A 12,287-nucleotide genomic window follows, 5' to 3' on the forward strand; every position below is an offset into this window, starting at 1 on the left:
GTGGAACTCACGTGTGAAAACGGCTTAAAAAAATGATCAGAACTGAAGCACCAGATGCAGATAGATCCTGATTTTAATCCTCTGATGACATCATAGAGTTTTTTCTACTTTAGACAGCGCCTTCTAGAGAAAAGGGAGACATTATGCAACTGCCTGACTTAACAGACTGGAAACTACTCCCTCCTCTTGATGAGTAAACTGACCCTCGTGTGTAAAATATCTCACGTGCTCTTTTACCAAGTCTGATGAAGCCCATTACCATTGTGCACACATTTCTGACTCTGGTGCTCCCCAGTGGTAGGATGAAAAATAATGTGGTCAAGAGAAATTTGAACAGCTGCTACTCTTGGCATTTTAGTATGATTGTCTGCCACCTGACTTCCATCCTCCATTCTCACCTGCCAAATTAAAGAAATAGTTGAAACAGTATTCATGTATTTGAACAAAGTAGTCTAAATAGGAATTGCTACTGCTACTGCAATATTGTTTAAAACATAATGTCAGAGTAATCCACAGTGTAGTGATGATGTGTATTGCCACTGCCCAGTCACACTTTGACAGAAGCTTTGAAATATCATTCAAAGCAGAGAGGGTGAGAGGTGAATCAGGGACAACGCAGCCGTGGGCAGCCATGAACATCAATGCATACTCCTGGCGAACTGCTCATCCACTGCACAAAAACACAGGCTGGCAGGCTGGCTGAGTCAATTACCCTCAAATTGTATTCTTTGTATAGAGAAAAAAACATATATGTGTAAATATTAAGAGTGAAACATGATAAATGAATGGTGAATGAAATACTGCTTCCTTACCTTCATTAAAAGCAAAGTTCTATTATGCACCATTGTGTGATAAAAGTGTTATGCACTCTCTGTATAGTCAGTGCAAACAGTTGTCAGATGAACAGATCAAAAAAGCAATATTTTTTTCATTTTCTTTTCAATTTTCAGAAGTTACACTGCAAAATATAAGGCCAAATCAAAAATAACTGAAAAAGCTGTGTAAAAACAAGTCATTTTCAATATAGTGGACATTAGTGCATAATGGAAAAAAAGTGTCTACTGTAATCACCAAGCGGGGAGTGATATCACCCTGTGATTGATGTGTGTTGAACTGGAGAAATTAATCCAGCACAGCAAACACATTAAAGATAAATGAGGGGAAGAGTAAGCTGGTAGCGCCAAGTGGCAGGAGGGAATGGATCTTTGCATTGCTCAACCTGACTCACTTGGGGCCTAATGAGGTCAATATGTACCACATTAATCAAATTCTCTACAAAATACTACATTTGCACGAAGCACCACTAGTGGTAGCAGATACGTCTACTTTTAGTGCCTGCAGTTAAATTATACCACCAGAAAACAAGGCTGCAAGCAGCTGAAGTCACGATTTGTCTATCAAAATCTGGATGGATCTCCGATTACTCATTTAACATGTTTGTAATATAATACTTGTCCTACATGGAAAAGACTAAGACACTGAAACAATATGCTCCAGCTGAAGGATTGCAATTAGAGCTAAATGCTTGTCATGGATTCTCACACATGCAATTCAGATGCCAGTTACAAAAACCTCTGACACAAAGAAGTGGCGCTAACTTAAAAAGAAAAGAGAACAATAGCAAACTGAACGATGACGTTCTTTTACATAAAAGATGTGTCATATTTCACTAAGAGCCACACTAAGTGTCATGTGTCATGCTATATAATGTGTAATCAAAAGAAATGCTAATAGTAATATATACTATATTAAAAAAATATATAAAAGAGAGAAGAGCTTATTTTAGAGGTGTGCTATAAATAAATATAGACGTCCATATGGCCTACTTAGGGCTAAAAGATGGATTAGGTTGAGAGAGCAACACATTTTTAGAAAGCAAATGGAACAGAGAAAAGAAGACTGAAGACAGACCACGTTTGTTTTCCTCCTGGCATCACTCAGTGCTACGTCCTCACTGTTTACAAACCCTTTCACAACATCGTGAATGTCAAGGTTGCAAGAGTGTTCATTTTTTGGCAACGGGGCTGTTCTCCCTGTGAAGTCACCCACAATGGGATGAATAGTTGCTGATGGATAAAACAATGAGACCTGTGCGCATGCTTCAAAAGTTTCCTGCTGGTCTCTGAGCTCATGTTCGGTGTTTTTAAAAGGTGGAGAAGCCATTAGGAACGTCAGCTTTGTTTACTCTCCCTGGAACAGTTAACGCGGGGGTAGTAAGGGGACACGTTGATGGTAAACGTAAAAAAACGAAACCTCAAGGACTTCATTAGGGTGTCTAAATGTTTCCCTATTGTGTGTCTGGAGGTGATGATACAGATGAATGGTTTAATCAATACCTGGCGCAAGAGTGTCTGCCAATTTACCCTTGACGGTGATAATATAGTCTGCAGGCTATTGGCAGTTTGCACATCAAATAAATAAATCCCTTCATAATAACAGTGTTAATATGTCCTAGCTAGGTAAACTGTTTGTATATTAATCCTGCAAGGGAAATTAAAAGGGTGTTAAGATGAGATATATGAATAATTACACACTTGATTTTAATGGTTAATTATAATCAGCTCACAAGAGCCTCTATTGTTAATGGTTTAATTAACAAAAGAGTGTTTTTTCTCGCAACACCAAAATAAAAGCCTATCAATCAGGGTTTCTGTTTGTGCCTTGAGCGTCGGATCATTTTAGTGTTCATTACATAGCGAAGAGTAGTGTCATTAAATCAATGCATCCTCTATCGCTAATTGCAAGAAGCTGACTGACAATCATTTTTCATTGCATGTTGAAACACAACATGAATGTTAATGATTGTGTCAGAAAAAAAAGGCTCCTTTATTAACTGCTGTTAAAGTTAGTAATGGACTAGTGAGCGCAGTTTTGAAAGCCTGCATGAATGCCGCCCGACTTTGAATCAAGACTATTGTTTTCAAATTCCGTTTGTATGGTTATTAACTGTCAAGTTCAAAACAGATTCATTAAAGTTAACTGAGATTCATTAAAAGCCAGCTGTGTTAAAAAAGCCTAAAAAATAATACATCATGATAACTCATTGTGCAAAGACTATAACAATGAAACACTTTAATATTTAAAGAGATATCTTTAAATATAAATCTTTCATTGATTTTACTTATTTGCATCATACAGTAGAAGAGGTCTGTTAGGATTAGTTGTTAAAAATATAACTATTTTTAGGCTCCATGTGATAATTATATACCAATCAGACCTTTTATTTTATAAAATATTCAAAGATAAAAGACAAATCTTCCTTTTATTTTCAACGTATTTTAATAAAAATTGCTTGAACACTTAACTTTAGATTAGTTTAAAATCCACTTCTCACTGATTGTGACATTGATATATTAAAACTATAAAGCCTCATGAGCTCTTAAATCCTTGTTGCACTCTATGTGAGTGATAGTGACAGTATACAGAGGGGATAAAAGAAGAAAAAGGAGGCGGGGCAGGCAGGGGTCCAGATGTGGAGGTCTGCCCATCTCAAAGAGGGTTGGAGGAGAGCAGATGGTGCACTCTCTGCTATCACAGGCATGGCTGAGATTAGTCGATGTGAGAGGGGCCAAAGGATTGATGGGGGCCATTGAGGGAAGTCCACATCTGTTTGGATTATCCAAGCAGGGAGGAAGCTGCAGGGGAGACTATGCATCTCTCCAGAGAGGACTGACAAGAATAACAACCCACCTGACTGTTTACACATGCAAACAAATAGACTGCAGCTAGAATTTAAAGATAGGTTGAAGGAAATGTGGCTAGAGAAAGATGACTTGTTTTTGTAATTTTTTGCACTACAGACACAGTGTTGAATTCAAAGTATTCTGACACATGCTTGCTCTGAATACGGGAGTCCTAGGAATAAGGCAGCAAAAGAAGCTAAATATAGCAAAACCTTTACATATCGTGCTGACTCATTTGCCTCGAAAATGAAAAGATGCTGTGTCAAATGTTAACTTCCAGGCCCGTACCCTTTTCTCTTCAACACTTTCATTTAAGGGATGGTTTCAGCTCTGGGCAATTGTTCAGCTAATTGGAACCAGTTAATATGAGATAGTGCTTGCATGCTCAGCGATCACTGCCAGTTATCCTAAAGTGAGGAAGACATGATGCCCTCCAGGAGCAGACAGGTTGTCACCATGCACAAAGACTTCTGTTTATGATTGGTAATGAGAGCTGAATTGACATTGTTAAGAATTTCTGCTGTTGTAATGAGAAAATGTGTGAAGTCAGTTACTGTCAGTAGCCTTGAAATGCAAGACATGAGAAGATGAGCATTTTTTAAAGTAGTGAATGTAAATTATTATACAATATTACCATGTTTATATCTCTGACTGTCCTTATATGCATCTTCTTGGACTGCTATCTCTATCTCTCTGAAAATACTGCTCTCAAGTCATGTGTTAAAAAGCATTCTCTAATTTCATTATACACAGTTGTAGTGATGATGTTGTACATACTTCTTCCGTCATTTATTTCTGTATTGTGAGACATACATGCATAAGTGAGCAGCAGAACCCCAGCCCCGGGCGCTTCTTGTCTTTAATCCCGACTCACGTCTCCTAATTAGAGAATAAATCTGAGTGCAATTTCCCTTGTGAACTCATGGACTTTATTAGAAGGCAACAATGGTCTGAGAATAAACAAGTTTCATCCACGCAAGAGATATTCTTCTGTGCAAAAAGAAGCAGAGACCTAACAATGCCAGTATAGAGCGGCCATAATGGGAAAGACAAGCCATCCCTTCGGGTGGCTGGAGTATTAACATTAAAATGTGACTTAAATAATGAAGCAATGTTCAAAAAACAATAGCAACCTGAGATGATACTCTAATGATTCCATCTTGCAGAGAAACCGATATGCATGCTGTAACAGAGAATCCTGCCAGTATGATGCTTTGTAACTGCTCAGTTACTTAGACTCTGATGAAATGCACACGCTTGACCTTGACAAACAAAACAAATCAGACGATGTATCAGTAAAACAGTGCTACACACATACATGTTGTGTTTTGGAGCTTGAGTGAGAGATTTTTGGGAGCGATGACTTTTAAAGGGTTTGATAAAGAGGGAGGACTCTTTGTCAAAAGTTGTTAAAGTCTGTGTGCTGCACTGTGTGCAAAATTGTGCCCAGCCGCTGACTAGACTGAAGCGGTTGTCAAAACACATCATAATTATGATCTGACAAACTATAAAACTACAGTCACAACTAACAGAAAAGCGGTTTGAATGACACTGTTTTGTTCTTTAAAAATGACTGCAATTGTATAAATCATTAAAAGGAATAGCAGCCTCTTTGTATAGGTCCAAACACATCTAACCACTAAGTGCACAAATCTCCAATGACTGTGATAAAAACTGTGTTTAAGGTGAGTCATCTTCAAGACATAACTTTGTATTGAAAACAGGGCATCCTCCACTCAGTTGGATTTGCCGAGCTTTTTGTTGTTGGAAAATTGTCCTACTAAAAGGTTACAGGCTGGCTTTTTATCCGTTGTCCAATAGCAGATAATGTTCTTAAAAGGTTAAGCTCCTCATCACTGCAAACCTCAAATTAAGCAGAAAACAGCTACTGATATTTTGTGATGAGCTGCCAAGCATCTTCATAACAGACCATTTACATTCTGTATTACTCTATTATGTAGATTTTTATCCATCTATCCTTGTCAAAATCAGGGTCATGGGGAGGCTGGAGCCTATCCCACAGTTTGCCGATCAACCACGGGGCCAAAACATATATACAGGCAACTGTTCAAACCTATAGCTAATTTAGAATCACCAGTTATCCTAACATGCAAGGCTTTTGGACTTCGGGAGGAAATTTTAAAACCCAGAGAGAGGCACAGAGAGAACATGCAAAAACACAGAGAGGCTGGCGGGAGAACTCAAACCCAGGACCTTCACTTCACCTTCCTACTATGCTCATTATATTGATTGTATTATGAAAATGAAGATAAGGCTCATAAATTAATTTTTGCATCATCAGGTAAAAAGAAAATTGGGTCTATTTGCATAGCACAGTTTGAAGACACAGTATTCCATAACAAATCACTTTTACATATAATCCAGCAAATATTTGAGTTTTTGATGAATTATGTATATTTGTATTATATATATTATATCCAAACACACACAAACAAAAACTGATTGCATGACTTGAATGAGGGCTTTTACTTTGAAATTGGTAATTTATTAGTGGTGGATAACCAAACATGAAGCTGACTTTAGTACCTCAACGATACGGTAAACTCAACAGTACATTTTCTCTCTAATTAGGTGCATTTTAGCAGTCCTAATATTAAATGGTTTAATTAATGTTGCTTCACCCTTATTAACGGCGTGGGTCAGCATCGCCATCTAGTGATAATTCAGTGTCCCTGCATCTAGTTGGCCACCATGTTCTGTTCCTTTGTACTAGCGATGCAAATCATAGCAAGGCAAACCCAAAGGGTCCTTTGTGTATTTTAACCATAAAAGAAAAATATGATTATTGTCAGGATGGACGCAAAACTCAGGAACATCCTGTAAGTATTTTTCAATATATGTTGAGATTCTGATTCTTAAGCATTTTTCACACCTTTTCAATATTCTGTCTGCTGATTATTTTTCATCCTAATTGTATTGTGTAAGATTTGAAAAGAGAAAATGAGAATGACTGCTGAAACCTGTGGGAGATAAATCATGAAGCCAATTCTTCCCTGATAAGGGGTTGTATATATTCTGCTCTAAGAAGTTTTCCCTCTCTCTCTCGTCTGCATTTTTCATCAGAACATTAACGAAATCATGAAGTCAGCTGTCAGAATAGATTGTAATCCTTTTCTTTCTTCAATGTGCCCTTTAACTTTGCTGAGATCCAACTGAGATTAGAGTATTATCCCTTTCTATCAGCTCACTTTAGATCTGTGATCTACCCTTCCTGGTGCCGGGACAACCTTGGGATAAGCAGGTTTGGAAAGGTTACACACAACATTTCTCTCTCTGCTCTCCAAATGGTGTTGTGCTTGTTAGGTGAAATAGTTACAAAATGATCATTAAATGAATATGGACAATTACACCCATCTTAGTATTCATCATTCATTTTCTTGATGAAGTTCTGATGACAATTTGAATGGGTGTTTTCTTCATCAAATACCAGCTTGAGCAAAATATGTTAAAAAATAAATTAGGCTAAAGTAAACACAACCCCAATTCCAAAATAAGTTGTGATATTTTATTCACAATAGTACTGTGAGAACATATCAGATAGTTGAACTGAAAGTTTTCTTAATAATTCAAGTGAAAACATTAACTGGGACATGTTGCTATGGGGCCATATTTACCACTGTGGAGCATCCCCTCTTTTGTAACAGCAGTGTGTAAATGTCTGGGAACTAAGGAGACTAGATGCTTGACTTTTGGTCCCATTCTTGTCTGATACAGAATTCTAGCTGCTCAACAGTCCTTAGCCAAATGTTTTCAGTTGGTAAAAAGTCTAGACTGTGGGTAGGCCAGTTTAGCAGCCAGGCTCTTCTTTGGTAAAAGATTGTTGTAATAAATGGGGTATGAGATTTAGCATTATCTTGCTGAAATATGCAAGCTCTTTCCTGAAAAACACATCATCTGGGTCGGAGCACATGTTGCTGTAAAACTTCAGTGTCTTTCAGTGCTGATGGTGCCTTTTCAGAAGCGCAAGCTATCTATTCCACAGGCTTTAACACAGTCCTATACCATCAGAGATTTTGAAATGAATGCTGATAACAAGCTGAATTGTTCCTCTCATCTTTAGTCCAGAGGACACAACTTCCATGTTCTCCAGAAAGATCCAATGATTCATTTGACCTCTTGATGCATTCTCTATCATCCAGGTAAGTAAATCTCCAAAAGTTCATTGTGTTCATCTGGACGTAGCGTTTTCAGTGGGAGAAACGTTTCATCACTCATCCAAGTGACTTCTTCAGTCTCAGCTGACTGCAGGTTTCCCCAATCTTTCCCCAATCCTATTATAAGATTATAAGATTGGGGAAACCTGCACTCAGCTGAGACTGAAGAAGTCACTTGGATGAGTGATGAAACGTTTCTCCCATTGAAAACGCTACGTCCAGATGAACACAATCAACTTTTTGAGATTCATTTGACCATAGAACTGTTTTCCGCTTTGGCTCAGTCCATTTTAAATGAGCTTTGTTCCATGACAGTGGTGTTTCTCGATCATGTTCAAATGTATGCCTGAGAACTGATAGAGTTACCAATGCCGCTATTAAATCTACTAATCGATCTGGTTCTTTATCAGTTCCCTTATTCAGGGCTCTAGACTAACTTTTTGCCATGGGCGTACCGGTACACCTAAGTTTTTAAAGTTAGGCGTACCGGCACAAAAGTTAGGCACACACAAATTTTATAATAATTTATATAATATAATGTGTTTTTCTGGATACACTGTGCTTTTTCAGCATTCAAAGATTGATGACACCGTGTCAGAGCACTGGCTATGAATTTCAGAAGGATCAGGCCTTAACTTAACAGAAAAGTTAGCAATAGTTCTTTTCCTATTACAGCTACATCCACTTCTGTCGTGCCTAGGCTGCTCACTAGGGCTGGGTATCATCACTGATTTCTATAATCCATTCGATTCCGGTTTTCAAAGTCCCAATTCGATTCAACTTAGCCTCAGACAGTCAGAAATATTATAATTCTGATCATTTATCAGTACTGACTTCATCAGAATTGTAAACATCACAGCAGATGCCTTTGTGTGAAAGTAACTGAGAATAAAACACAGAAAAACGTGAAGGACATTTTCCTGGTATTGCTTTTTATAGCAGATAACCTTAAAAATATTCCACAATGTTCTGCATATAAAGTTTAAATTACTTCAGTATTGAACAACAGAAAAAATAGGCTTTCTTGTCCGAGGTCATTTAAGTGAAAAAAGGAAAAGAAAAAGACAGCAGCCACAGCGCTGTAAACAACGGTAGACTGGTGGGTAATAAGCGAATGAATAACACAGAAAACAGAGATTGGAGACGGGAAACTGTTCTTGAAGTACAGAGAGAGATAGAGAGAGAGCTAGCTGTGCATGAAGTGTGATTTTAATAGTCGTGGAAGCAAAACAGCAAAATTCATGACGACATTGATCAAATGTGAAGCGCAGTTTGCTGCTTCTTTTGCTGCTGGCTCGGTGAATTTTGGTTGGAGAGACAAAACCTGCAGCTCAGAATCAGCGCAAAAAGGCGTAAACACAGCGCGGACCGGACGCATCAGGATCGCTAAGCTCCGACAGCGTGTCCGTCTACGGGCCGTCGGGTGGGAAAGCCGAGAAAGACAAAGCTGATTCTGATGCGTCGGGTCCGCTCTGTGTTTACGTCTTTGTGTGGAATCCGTGTACCTGCTCTCATTTGCTGTTTGGTTGTTGTTGAAATGGTTTTGTGAGCTTTAATCTGAGAATCTGGCGTTTCTGGCAAAACACAGTTATATTCAGGATTTAATGAATTGATATCGCTTTATTCAAGCTACTCACCTCCCACTTCCACCTGTACTTTCAACTGGACCACGGCCAATCAGAGAGGTCCCGCCCCTTACGATCTCTGATTGGTTTAGTCCACGATAGGGGCATAATGTGCGTCTGTTGTTGACCACAGGGAAGGTTGCAGATTTTTTTTTTTTTTTTTTTTTTTTTTTTTTTGCACAGGTGCAACCAAATATTTTTTTTTAGTCGCACCACTGAAAAATTTGGTCGCACTCTAGAGCCCTGTTATTGATTCTTGACTCTGGAAACAAGTACACCTTCAGACATTTTTGGCATCAATACAACTGCTTATTATCTAAAACCCCAAAGAGACTCCTGCCTAATGCAGTCTCTCAGTCAACATTTAAATTGGAGGAAATGAGAGAATAGTTGTCTGGCATTCATTTTCATTCAGGCCTACTTTGTCAAATAAAACTGCATTAAGCATCTGTAGAGATGAGCTGCTTGGTTGGGAAACAGTAGCAGTAGCACATGAGTTGCACATACAAATATAAGGCACTCCAGGAAGTGAATGTAGATGTTATGTGGAAAGATGTCTCAGTATGTTGCTAGTTTTTCCTTCACACTTGAAAAAACCATGTTACAGACATTAGAACTAGTACCGTTATAAACTTTCTTTGTGAAGCACTGTGCTGGACCACTTTGTCCTCCCTGCCTTGACTCCTGTTTTTATAGCATCACTAGATAGGCATGTCTGACATTGTTAATTTACAATCAGCACTTGCAAGCACTGATAAAGCCAGATAAAAATTATATTTTCTCACTTAATTCATTTGGTATGTTTTCTATGTTCCGTTTCAAATAAAATATAACTTTATGAGATTTGCAAATCTTTGCATTCGGTTTTAATTTGATTCTCACCATTGTGGTTATAAATTGTGGTATTTCTATTTTTCCTTACCATCTTTAAGTTCTTAGAACACACTGAGTTTCTTTCTGTTTCTTTGATTGACTGTTTTCTACAATAAAGAAAAAAGGATCATTCATTTTAAAAGTAATAAAATAAATTATACATGAGTTACCCCCATCTGAGTCATTCTGTAAATGTACGTGATAATAACTAAATATCTGAGCTCCTCCACAGAGAATAAATTGGAAAGGTGATGATAAAAGCATTGCTGAGCGCACATAACTACTGTAAAAGGCTTTAAAGACAGCATATAAGGATACATTTTCCTGTTCACTGGTGCAAACAATTGTAGAGTGAAATTCATTTTGGTATAAAAGCTCAAGTACGCTTTGAGTCCATAAAAAAACTCTCTCCCAGCCACTTTTAATAGAGTGGTGCTATATTTTACATCTTGGTGACAGCTCAATCACAGGCTCAAGTCTTTTAGTTCTTTGGTTCTGTCTTTAAATACGAATCACTCCTTTTCACAAATGAAATGTTTTTGAAACCAAGCATGATGGATCTTCATATAGGCCTACTCAGTTTTCTTTCTCCCTTAGTATCTCTCCTGGTAGCTGGGAAGAATCAAATAAATTTAAAGTGAAAATGCTTTAAAAAAATGAATCAATTTTTTTTTTAAAGTAGATTACAATCTACAACGTTAAATCGTAAAAAAGAACAGCCCTCGAAGAAACACTCAAGATCCTCCTTATGCTAATCTGTAAATGTGTAATGATATACTTTCACCACATGGGGGTGCAAAGTCATCATGTTTCTAGGGTAGTGGCAGCCAGTGTGTAATTTGATGCCGGTCGTTCAGATGCATTTGTTTACATAATTTTTCTCTTGTCTGGATTGTAAAATCCATGATAGTTTGGATGAGAAATGAATCTTACAGAATTATTTGTAAAGTACTGACTCTAAGCTGCAGACATCCTGTGTTTTATACCTACAAGTTCTCACTTTTGCAATTGGAAAACAGAAAAATACCCTGCCAACAAATTAGCTTTCCTTGTTAAAATTCCTTACCATAGCATTTAATAGAAATCCAATTTTCAGGGGGACATTTTAATACCTATAAATCCCTCAGGCTCCCTCACTGGTATTATAAATGGTGGACAACTAAGGTGAGGATATTGAGTGTAATGGACTTTATTAGGCAAAATTCATGGGGGGAGGCTTGCCAGTGCCTCTGGAGCACTGTCTGTCTTTAAGCCTTTATAGTACCAGTGCTAATGCCTGGTTCTCTGCCAGCCTCTCTGGCCTGAGCTCACAGAGGCTCAGGCTGAGTGGAAAAGTCCACTACTTTAAGTGCCTGAGCAGCAGTTAAGAGTTCAGAGTCAGATGCAAAGAACTTCAGTTCTTTGTGACATTGACCCAGACTCGGTGGCTCGTGAGTCATATTTTATTTTTATTTTTTTTTGTGCGAGGGGGGTGGGGGAATAATAGACGAATGGCAGTTCCACACTTCCACAGAAGTAGAAACAGAAAGTAAGGATGTTCATCTAATTACAAAATCTTGTCTAGGAGGAAGGATGCATTCATTTATAGATTTCGTAGTCGTAATGTTGCTGTATTTCTGTTGTACCTTTCTGTGATTGTAATATTTTCAAACCTCAAAAGCTGTAGATGCATCACATTACCCACATATTTTCTCATTAAAAGTTGGTGGAAAGCAGAACATGAATGGAATGAAATGGAAATGTGGAATCGTGGTTACCATGAGGCCAGAAATCTGCTGCATATTAATTTTTATAGCAAGTTGAAGAGGAACTGGTACTACACTACTTCATTTATGTATTATTCAGCAGTCTAATAGTTAGAACTGCCTAATACTTTATTATATGTTCATCATATGTTGGTGCTATGGTTAATGTGGAAAATCTGTAAAAGA

General features: G+C 37.9%; 1 long non-coding RNA gene across 2 annotated transcripts in view; it reads right to left on the reverse strand.

The window, feature by feature from the left end:
• LOC309705990 overlaps positions 1–9,980 on the reverse strand; it is a 38,135-nt gene extending 28,155 nt beyond the window's left edge. For both annotated transcript variants that reach the window (XR_014276653.1, XR_014276654.1), the window contains exon 1: positions 9,496–9,980. This is a non-coding gene — a long non-coding RNA (uncharacterized lncRNA). The remainder of the gene's footprint in view (positions 1–9,495) is intronic.
• Positions 9,981–12,287: the final 2,307 nt, after the last annotated feature.

The sequence above is a fragment of the Aulonocara stuartgranti genome, assembly GCF_965226115.1.
Source record: "Aulonocara stuartgranti genome assembly, chromosome: 5".
Lineage (NCBI taxonomy): Eukaryota > Metazoa > Chordata > Actinopteri > Cichliformes > Cichlidae > Aulonocara > Aulonocara stuartgranti.